The sequence below is a fragment of the Octodon degus genome, unplaced genomic scaffold (genome assembly GCF_000260255.1).
Source record: "Octodon degus isolate 3935 unplaced genomic scaffold, OctDeg1.0 scaffold00005, whole genome shotgun sequence".
NCBI classification, from domain to species: domain Eukaryota; kingdom Metazoa; phylum Chordata; class Mammalia; order Rodentia; family Octodontidae; genus Octodon; species Octodon degus.
Window position 1 is genome coordinate 20,076,509 of NW_004524581.1, and position 9,893 is coordinate 20,086,401.

Here is a 9,893-nt window from a genome sequence, read left to right on the forward strand (position 1 = left end):
TGTGGCTGGTTAGCTTGGTGCGATGGTCCTTCGTGTGCTTGACCCCAACTGGGCCATGGAATGCCCAGATATTTGTTCAAACACTTTTCAGTGTGTGTCTGTGAGGGTTGGTCTCATAATGTAAGTGAGGCAAAAGTCCGACCTTCCCTCAAATAAAACAGAACCCTGCCCATCTAACTGGTTGAGCTGAAATATTAGTTTTTTGCCAGTGGGAATCACTGGCTTTTTGGGGTCCTATGCTTACCAGATTTTGGAGTGGAACTTATGCCACTGGTTCCAAGGCCTTTAGCTGTGCAGTGAGTTTCCAGCTTACTGGCTGCAGGTCTTGGAACTTCTCACCCTGTGAGCTGACATCTCCTGATAAGCACTTGTGTCTGTCTGCTTGTCTCTCATACCGGTTCTCTGTTTCTAAAGAACGCCTCTCATGTACTTGAGACATTAAGCAGCCTGCTACCTGACCCTGTCTCATTCTTGGGCCCTGAGGGCCACTTGAGCTTTCTGTCTTGCAGTAACAGATGCCTGTATCCTCACCCCAGCACGCTCCTCATCTCAAGCTCAAGTGTGAGGGACCATGAAGAGACAGTGCATGTGTGAATGCACATGGGCACCAACTCAGTCAAATCCTCCCAATCCACTTGCAGATGACAGATTATAATTGGATCTCCAGTCTACAGAGTGTGAACTATATGCTTGAGCAAGCTCCATGCACAAGAGCTTGCAAGATCCATATGCAAAGCAATGAGATTGAGAAAGGTGTGTGTAAGAGCCTGCTTTGAGGCCTAAGGATTAATGATGAAAATCAAAGGAAAGGAAATATTTTCAGAGAAGTTAGAATTGGGCTGGGGAGATAGCTCAGGGCCTTAAGCACCTGCCTGGCAAGTGCAAGGTCTTGAGTTCAATCCCTGGCACTAGAACACACACACACACACACACACACACACACACACACACACACACAGAGAGAGAGAGAGAGAGAGAGAGAGAGAGAGAGAGAGAGAGAGAGAGTTAGAATCACTGAATCACTTATATGATATGCTTCTAGATGCTAAAGACAGAAAATTCCTCAACAAAAGTTAAAGGCTCTATGTATGGTGTTTATGATAAGCCTCAAGGAAATCAAAAGCAGACCCCTTGTCTCCAGACAGTAACATCACGGGCAAGCTGGCCCTCACCATATGTCCTTGGTACCGGTAATGAAAGTTACAGAGGACCAGCAGACGATTTTAATCTGAAAATTTTAATTCAGTTCTTGTGCTTTTATGGCTCTGCTCCTTGTTGCTTTTATTGGATGTGAGCAGGAAATAGCCCTGGAAATGCTTACTGTACCGTGTAATAGCTTTCTCAATAGTGCTTTTAAATACGTAAAACAACCCAAAAAACTATAATTAATATCTTTTGGGCCAGCCAGATAGCTCAGAGGACTAAAACGCCAGCTTAGGCAGTGAGCAGCAGCCAGGGTTAGATCCCCGCATGCTGTGCCAGCCCTGCCCCTGGGGCACGCTGAGATGGCGATTGAGACTAGGCATGGTGGTGTGCGCCTGTAATCCCAGCACTTGGAAGGCTGAAAACAGGAGAATCACTATCAGTCCAATCTCTGTAGTGAGACCCTGTAGACTCTGTCCTAAATACAAAAGAAAAAAAACAAACTACAACAGTGTTTTTACTGTTCCTCCCTCAATATCATCTGCCTGTGTCCTGGGACTGGATCTACTTCTTATTGTCTCTGTGACAGGACTTACTGTGGTCCTGAGCTCCGAGGTCAGTGGCACTCAGGGAATCCTGCTGAATAAAGCTGAGGTCGTCCTGGTGAGAAGAGGCTCTGAGGTCCGATGCGCATGTGCCCACGTCTTTCAAGCAGGCCATGCGTGGGTGGTCAGGTCCAGGTGGAAGAATAGAGATTGAGAGCAAGGAACAGCCCACAACCCGCAGGCACAGCAGTGTGCTCCCGGCAAGCAGAGCCCTCCCTAGCTCCTGCAGCCCCAGGGAGATTTGCTAAGAGTGTCACACAGCTTCCTGGGCAGTGCCCATAGTATGATTGTGTGTGAATTTTTTCCTCCGCCTGTTGATGGACACCTGTCTTGTCACCAGGTTCTAGTTGTTAGGAACAAAGCTCCGAGTATTTCTTACACAAGGGAGACAATACGGTGTTTACACATGCAGATCTGATTTATTTCACTTATGAGCATGGTCTCTAGATGTGGCCATTTCTCTTTAACGTGTTGTCCATAACTGGGCAATACTCCATTGTAGAAAAACGCCACATCTTTTCTATCCATTCCTCAGTTGATGGGCATTTGGGTTGTTTCCAAGACTTAGCTATGGTAAGTTGCACTGCGATAAACTTGGGGCACGTATGTCACCATAGTACAATGTTTTCAGTTCTTCTGGAAAAATACCCAGGTGAGGAATAGCTGAGTTGAATAGGACCTCTAATCCTAATTTTCTGAGGAATCTCCTCACTTATTTCTACAGGGATTGTACCAGCTTATACTCTCACTGACAGTGCAGAAGGGTTTCTTTTCCCCACAGCCCCTCCAGCATTTGTTATTGGTTGACTTCTCGATGATAGTCATTCCTTCTGGTCAGATGGAATCTAAGTGCTGTTTTAATTTGCATTTCTCAATTGATGAATGATGTTGAACATTTTTTTCATGTATTTATTTGTCATTTGTCTTTCTTCATCTGAGAAGTGTGTCTTCATCTCAGATGCCCATTTTTGGACTGGATGTTTTAATTTTCGGGGCCTGATTTTTTTTAAATTCTTTTTTTAAATGTATTTAGTACAAGGTATACAGGGTCTACCAGGTCTCACTACGTATATCGGACTCATAATGATTCTCCTGGTTTCAGCCTCCCAAGTGCTGGGATTATAGGCACGTGCCACCACACCCAGTCTCAATCTCAGTCTCAGTGTGCTGTGGGGGCGGGGCCAGCACAACACACCAGGGATTGAACCCTGGCCATTGTGCTCTGCCTAAGCGTGCGCTTTACTCTGCTGAGCTATCTGGCCAGCCCTTAATTCTTTATATGTTCTAGACAGAAGTCCTTTGTTTGAGGGACACTTGGCTAAAATTTTTCCCAGTTCTTGGATTTTCTTTTTATACTGCTAATGATTTCTTTTGATGTGCAAAACCTTTTCAGTAAGATGAGATCCAAGTTGTTGATTCTTTGAAGTATTTCCCATGCAGTTTGGTTTGTGCTCATGTGTAAGAAATTGAAAGCATAAATAAAATCTGAAAGGTAAAATAGATATTGTGAAAAGGAAAGAAACTGTTAAAAAGGAAAGAAAATTGGGCTGTGGGGAAAGAGGAAAGAAAGAAGGGAAAATATATATACACACAAGATAGCTGAGATAACTGTTCTACTAACCTCTATTGGTTCATTGAAAGGAACAGCTAACGCTTGATTGATGATCATTTTGCATGCCTGTATCTGGTAATCCCAGCAACTACTTTGAAGGTAACAATAGGCAATGTAGTAACCATTATTAATTTCCCATCATCTTGTTTTGAAATTCTGTATCACTGTTATTGTTTAAATTTTTTTTATTCTATTTAAAATGAAAAGCGCTGAATATTGTTTCTCACCTTTGCATGGTACTTTCTTTTCTCATGAGCAAATACCTGTACGTGGCATTGCTAGGTCCTACGGGAAACACGGACAACTTTCCAAAGTGGCTGTAGAATTTATGTCCCATCAGCAGTGTCATGAGAGTTGTAGGGCCTGGAGTCCTTGCCAGCACTTTATAGTGTTAGTCCCCAAGTTCTGGGTCTCGTGATCAGACCCTGCCGTATGGCCCGAGGCCTCTGTCATGTGAGGTGTTCACATGCGCCCTCACTCGCCATGAGATTAAGCCTCAGTAAATGCCTTGTGATTGGAAGCAGAAGCCCAAGGTGCAATTGACGTGTCTAACCTATTAAAATTATAGCACGGAGTACCCTAATGCAGGTTGGCCCAGCACGCTTACGTCAGCTCCAGCTTCATGGTGCTTTCTAACAGGAAGCCTGTCTCATAGCAAAGTGCTGGGCATCTTGGGCGATTTACTGTGTTCTGTGCTGAGAGTGAGCAGAGGGTGGCTATATGGGGCTTCTGTGCCATCCTTTTTTCATCTTTTATGTATTTGGTATAGTGTCTTGCTATGCAGCTCAGACGTGTAGTGATCCTCCTGTCTCAGCCTCCCTAGTTCTGGGATTACAGGTGTGTGCCACCATGCCCAGTCTTGGTGGCTGGCACAGTGTGCCTGGGGGTCCAGGGCCAGCATGGCATGCAGTACTTGGGATTGAACTTGGATCCTTGTGGTTGGCAGGCAGAAGCTTAGACTACCAAACTATCTCTCCAGCCCCTTCTGTACCATCTTGACCTCACAGGTGGGGTAGTGCTACTTAGACAAGGGCTTGACTCTGCTGGTTCGCCTCTCCCTCCCTCTCACTCTCTAGCTCGTGGGATGCCTTCCACCTGCGACAACACTGCGAGAGCGCTATCTTAGTTACTTTTCTCTTGTTGCTGGGCCAATATACCAGACACCCAAAATTAAGGAAGGAAAGGTTTATTCAGCTCACAGTTAGTGGAGGCTTCAAGTGATACTCGGCTGGCTCCGAGGCAGGTGGGGGGCAGCCATTCTTGGTAGAGGAAAACAGCAAAGAGCAAAGGGAGGGGCGGCAGCTGCAGCTGCTAGCAAGCCTCTTTCTCATCTACATTTGTATGCAGATTGTCTGCCCCAGGGCAGGTACAGCACTCACACCCACAAACCCAGTACTGAATCACGAATCAACCCCAAACTCCAGAAGCCACCCCATGATTGCATGAGGCTTTGGGGGGACACTTAGATACAAACCATTACAAGAGCCCTCAATGTGCCAACTCCTTCTTCTTCTATAACTGCAAGCAAAAATACATTGTTCTTTGCAAATTATCCAGTCTCTCAGAATCTGCTATAGTAACACAAACCAGACTGGGAAACCAACTCTGCCACAAATGTTGAACTGTTTTGTATGGTCACTTCCATTCCGTTTCCCATTTTTTTCAGACCAGGAGCAAATGTATGCATGTCTTAGGGCAACTTGTACCTATCTAGATGCAAAAAAAAACCCCAAAAACAAAAAAAGCAAAACATGGCCGGCCAAATAGCTCAGTGTGTTAAAGCTCCTGCAAGCAGGTGCTGGGGCCAGGGGTTTGGTCCCCAGGCCTGCCGTGCCGGCCTGCCCCTGAGGTATGCTGAGATGGCAATTGAGACTGGGCGTGGTGGTGCGCCCGCCTGTAATCCCAGCTCTTGGGAGGCTGTAAACAGGTGGATCACTACAAGTTCAACCTAGTACTGAGACCCTGAATACACTGTAGGCCCTTCCCTAAAATACAAAAAATAGATAAAATAAAACAACCTGTCAACTTTTCCTTTTGGAATGTCTGGGTTTTGATTGTTCTTTCGATATGCTTTTCTCAACAACTATTTATTTTTCTAATGTGTGTATAGTTTTGTAATTTCATGTATGTAATCTAATTACGTGTATGTAATTCTAATACAGAGAAAATGAACAGCGGTGTAAACTGTGTGTGTACAGGGAACATAACTGTCCAGTCTCTCACTGACAAGTGGCTGCTTTTCTCCACGACGTCTGGTTGGTGTGGAGCGAGGGCGGCGGGGGCAGATTTCGTTTGCAGTGACTGCGCTGTCGTGACTCTGAATTCCACACCTTATTCATGTGAAGTCTCCCACGACCTCACCGAAATAATTAGATGAGCGGCTGTTACGGAGAAGTGTTAGGAAAGACGCTTCCCCCAGGCCAGGCTGAACGTCACCTGGCAGGAACAGGGACGTACTGTGGTCAGGTCTTCCCATTTTCCAAAAGAAGCTGAAATCATGCCAAATCCCCAGACGTTTAAACACTGGCAACGCATGCAGGGTTTTGAAAGCACTGCACAGTCCAAACAAAACACATCTGCAGGCCAGATGCGGGCGCCCGTGCGAGACCTGCGCTCGGGCGCGCCTTCCTCTTACTCAGGCTCATGGTGCGCCTCCTCGGGCTCTCTGCAGCCCGCCGTGGGCAGTGCTCGTCACGGTGGGTTCTAACCCGTCGTGCCGGCCGAGGCCCCCTCCGAGTCGCGGGAACCTGAGGAGTCCCTGCAGATTTCGAGACCTTGTGCCAGGTAGACACCTAGTATCAGTGGGCACTGAGTGACTATGCGGGTGAATGACTGCGCTCTGCTCCAAATAGAGCCTGTCAGGAGCATGGCTCGGGTTAGAGGCGAGCTGCTTACCTGCGTGGAAGACTCCCGCCTCTAGCCCCACCGCAAGTCTCTCAGTGGCGTCCGCCTTGCTTTGCAAGCCACGTGGCCTCGCCCGCACTGTGAATTATGCCCACTAGATGGCGCCCTTTGCTCAAGGGACGGCCTGCGGTTGTTGATGCGGGGAGGTCAGCCTGAGTTTCTCCTCCAAGAAGCACACATAAAGGAGTAAGAATGTGGTCTTCACGCGACTGTCCTCACGCGGAAACAGAGCACAGCCACAGGATCACAGAAAGGTGTGGACGGAGCCTGACTTATTTTGCTCGGGGGCAGCTGTGACCCGCAGGAACGTCCTCTACTTGTGCTTAGCAGTGGCCTGAGGTTTTAGCCTCTAACCCAGCGGGGTTCGAAGTCCTGCTGGTCTTTCCTGCCTCTGCACTTGCGGCCAGAGAAGCGCACCTCACTGCCCAGGGCCTGGCTCTTGGGGTCTGTGATGAGGGCAGGGTTCTGGCCAGGGCAGCAAGGGGAATTTCTTCCCTATGGGGCCCTTTGTGGCAAAGCCAAGCCTGGCCTATGGCCTCCGGGGGTCAGGTGAAACGAGGAAAAAGCCCTTCATGTATGTTATAGCACACACTTTCTGTCTTCTGTTATCTTATATTTTATTTTTTATTTGACACAAGGTCTTGCTATTCAACTCAGACTCCTAGTGATCTTCCTGTCTCAGCCTCCCTAGTGCTGGGATTACAGGCATGTGCCACCATGTGGGCCTGGCTTCTGGGCTGGCATGGCATGCAGTACCTGGGATCAAACTCAGATCCTTTGTTATCAATTGCATTTGAACCCTGCACATCCTGACCCCAGAGCTAGGATTTCATCACCCTGGAAGCTTCCTTGTCAGATTAAGTGGAATAGAGGGTTCTACCAGACTTCAGGGACTTCCAGTGAGAGGTGAAAAGTCCAGAGGGCGAGGGTTCCCTGTCTCATGACAGCTGGGTTTGCTTTCACCTTTTGGGGATTATTTAGCATGTATTTTTCTTGTCCTCTTTGAAAAGCAGTTGAGGTGAGCAGAGCAGATTTTGCAGCCAGACAGGGATGGTTCCCAGCTCACCCATTACTTACCCGCTCTGTGCCCCCACTTCCTCATCTGTGAAGTGGGGTGACAGTGGGGGCACGTGCTTGGGACACAGGCCAACCCCTGTGAGAGACTCATTTCCTCCTTGCAGTTGCTGTGCAGTCACCCTGTCTTCTCCCAGGAAGGGCTAAGGAATTCAGCCCTGTGCTGTGTCACCCAGATGATACAGATTTTCTAGTTCTGTGAATGCTTCTTTTGTTTGTTTTAATGTTCGGTGGCAAAACAATGATTACATAATGCCTTTTCCTCAAAAACAAGTGTTTGCTAACCCACACTGACCAAAGCTTCTTCCTCCGATGGTTCTCACCATCTTCCCTGTCAGTGACAGCTGTGAGGTGGCCAGCCCTGTGGAAGTCTTAGCACACCTGTCAGGAAAGCCCCACTGTACTTTGCACTGTGCATCCCCCTCTTCCCCTCTCTGTCTTCAATTTTTCAAAAACTTACACGGAAATACATTTTTTTTCATAGTTTTCAAACCTTTTGAAATTACAGAATAAACCACCAGAAAGAGTACTAGGTTTTCCACTCCCATGCGTCACTCAAGTCTGCTGCTTGTGTCACAGCCCTGGTATGGGTGTTTCTCTCTGAGAGCTGGCTCATGGGTGCCCAGCCCTCTGACAAATGGACACGCCACTGGGACGTCCTGTGGAGTTCATGGCTTTCTCTGGTCTTCCTGCAAACTGCTAATTTAGATACTACTCCTACCGCATGGCACTCGGGGAAATTATGTTGATGTTGCATCTTAGGGAACTCGTTCCAGTAATAGACACCGTTTGCCACTTCCTTTCCTCCAGGGCTCAGGTTTGTGACTGTCTGTTCCTATGACATTGTTCTTTTGCTAGGAACCCAGGCTGCCAGACTCTTCCCAGAATGAGCTGAACAGACGGATGAAGGAAGGAAGCTGGAAGGTTTTTTCACTTTTCTCCATTTGTGCAATGTGGAGTCCCTGAGACCAAGGTCACTAGAAAAAGAAGTGTCCAGTGGACCAGGACATCTTTGTTTAGCTGGCTTGGTGAAGCTGGTGGACCCTTGTGTCTGCCTCGTAGGCTCTTGTGTGGCATCCACATGGTAATGGATGGAGCCTTACAGTCAGATCAGAGGGGCGGCCTTTCCTCACTGCTGTCCCTGTAGGAGGTCAGCTTGGCTTTGGGTCACTCTGTAAGGGCAGGTCCCAAAGCCATGGTGCCCAAAGGTGGCAGGGGACAAAGAAGACATAACAGACCTCACTTAAAATCATGGGCTGGGGAGTTAGCTCAGAGGGACAGAACCAGCCTGGCAAGCGTGAGGTCCTGAATTCAATACCCAGTACAAAAAGTTAAAAAAAAAAAAGTCACAGGACTCAATATTCGGCTCACAAAACATACTGCATTTAGAATTCACTGCTCCGAGAAGCGTTCTGTCCTTAAGAAGGTGACAGCTTTTTCTTTTCTGAAGCTGAGACAAATGGACCCCATTAATTTCCCTGGTTTTTTCTGGTTCTTAGGAAGCTCTGTCCTTAGAGTGTAATTTCTTTGGTTTTTTACTAAGTTCATTGGTACATTTCTTTTTCTGTATTTAGGGCAGGGTCTACAGGGTCTCATTACATAGATTGGACTCGTAGTGATTCCCCTGTCTTCAGCCTCCCATGTGCTGGGATTACAGGCACGCGCCACCACTCCCAGTCTCAGTCGCCTTCTCAGCGTGCCCCGGGGCAGAGCCGGCACAGAGGCCTGGAGATCGAACCCCATTCGCTGCGCTCTGCCTAAGCAGGCGCTTTAATCCGCTGAGCTATCTGGCTGATCCTTGGTACAATTTAGATTTACAATAATGATCACATTCATCACAGGAAATTTGTATCTGTCCATGATACAACTTGATTCTTTTTTCCCCGATCCCCTCCCCTACTTCAACCCCGCTTCCTCTCCTTATTTACAAAGGTTTGTTTCCATTGTTTCCTTCTTTTCTCGCTTATTTTTCAAGTTTCAAGCCTATGAGATGTGATATTCACGGCATGTAGTCTTTGCGTGGGTTTCCGCTACACTTACGGTTTCCTAATTCCTCTGTGCGTACTTCACAGTTTCCACACGCCCTTCTCAGCTCACAGGTCTTTACTTGATTCCTATTTTGCTTTGTGCCTTGCCTGGTAAGCGCCTCACGTTGCTGGTGGAATGTGGGGTGTTTGCCGGAAGCCACAGCGAATGATTCGTTGAGTGAATTCAGAGCGGTCCGCAGCTTCCTTTCTGGTGACATTTGTGAGAATTGGTGAAAGCATGCCTATCCCGGCAGTCCATGATAGAAGGCTGATTTAGACCTCGCTGTTGGTCTCTGCGCTGCCTCGACCAGAAGCGACTCGCAGGTCGGCACACTTAGAGGTAGCCCATAATAGAACATGACCTTTGAGGTTTCCGGATCAGGTGGTGGATGGCTCGCTAGAGAGGAAATCAGAATTCACTAGCGCAGCGAGCCAGCTCTGGGCTTCCTAAAGACAACAGAACACAGAAAACACCCTTCTCCAGCACCCTGGGCTCCTGGCCAGGGCCCCACTTTCCACCCGCCTCTG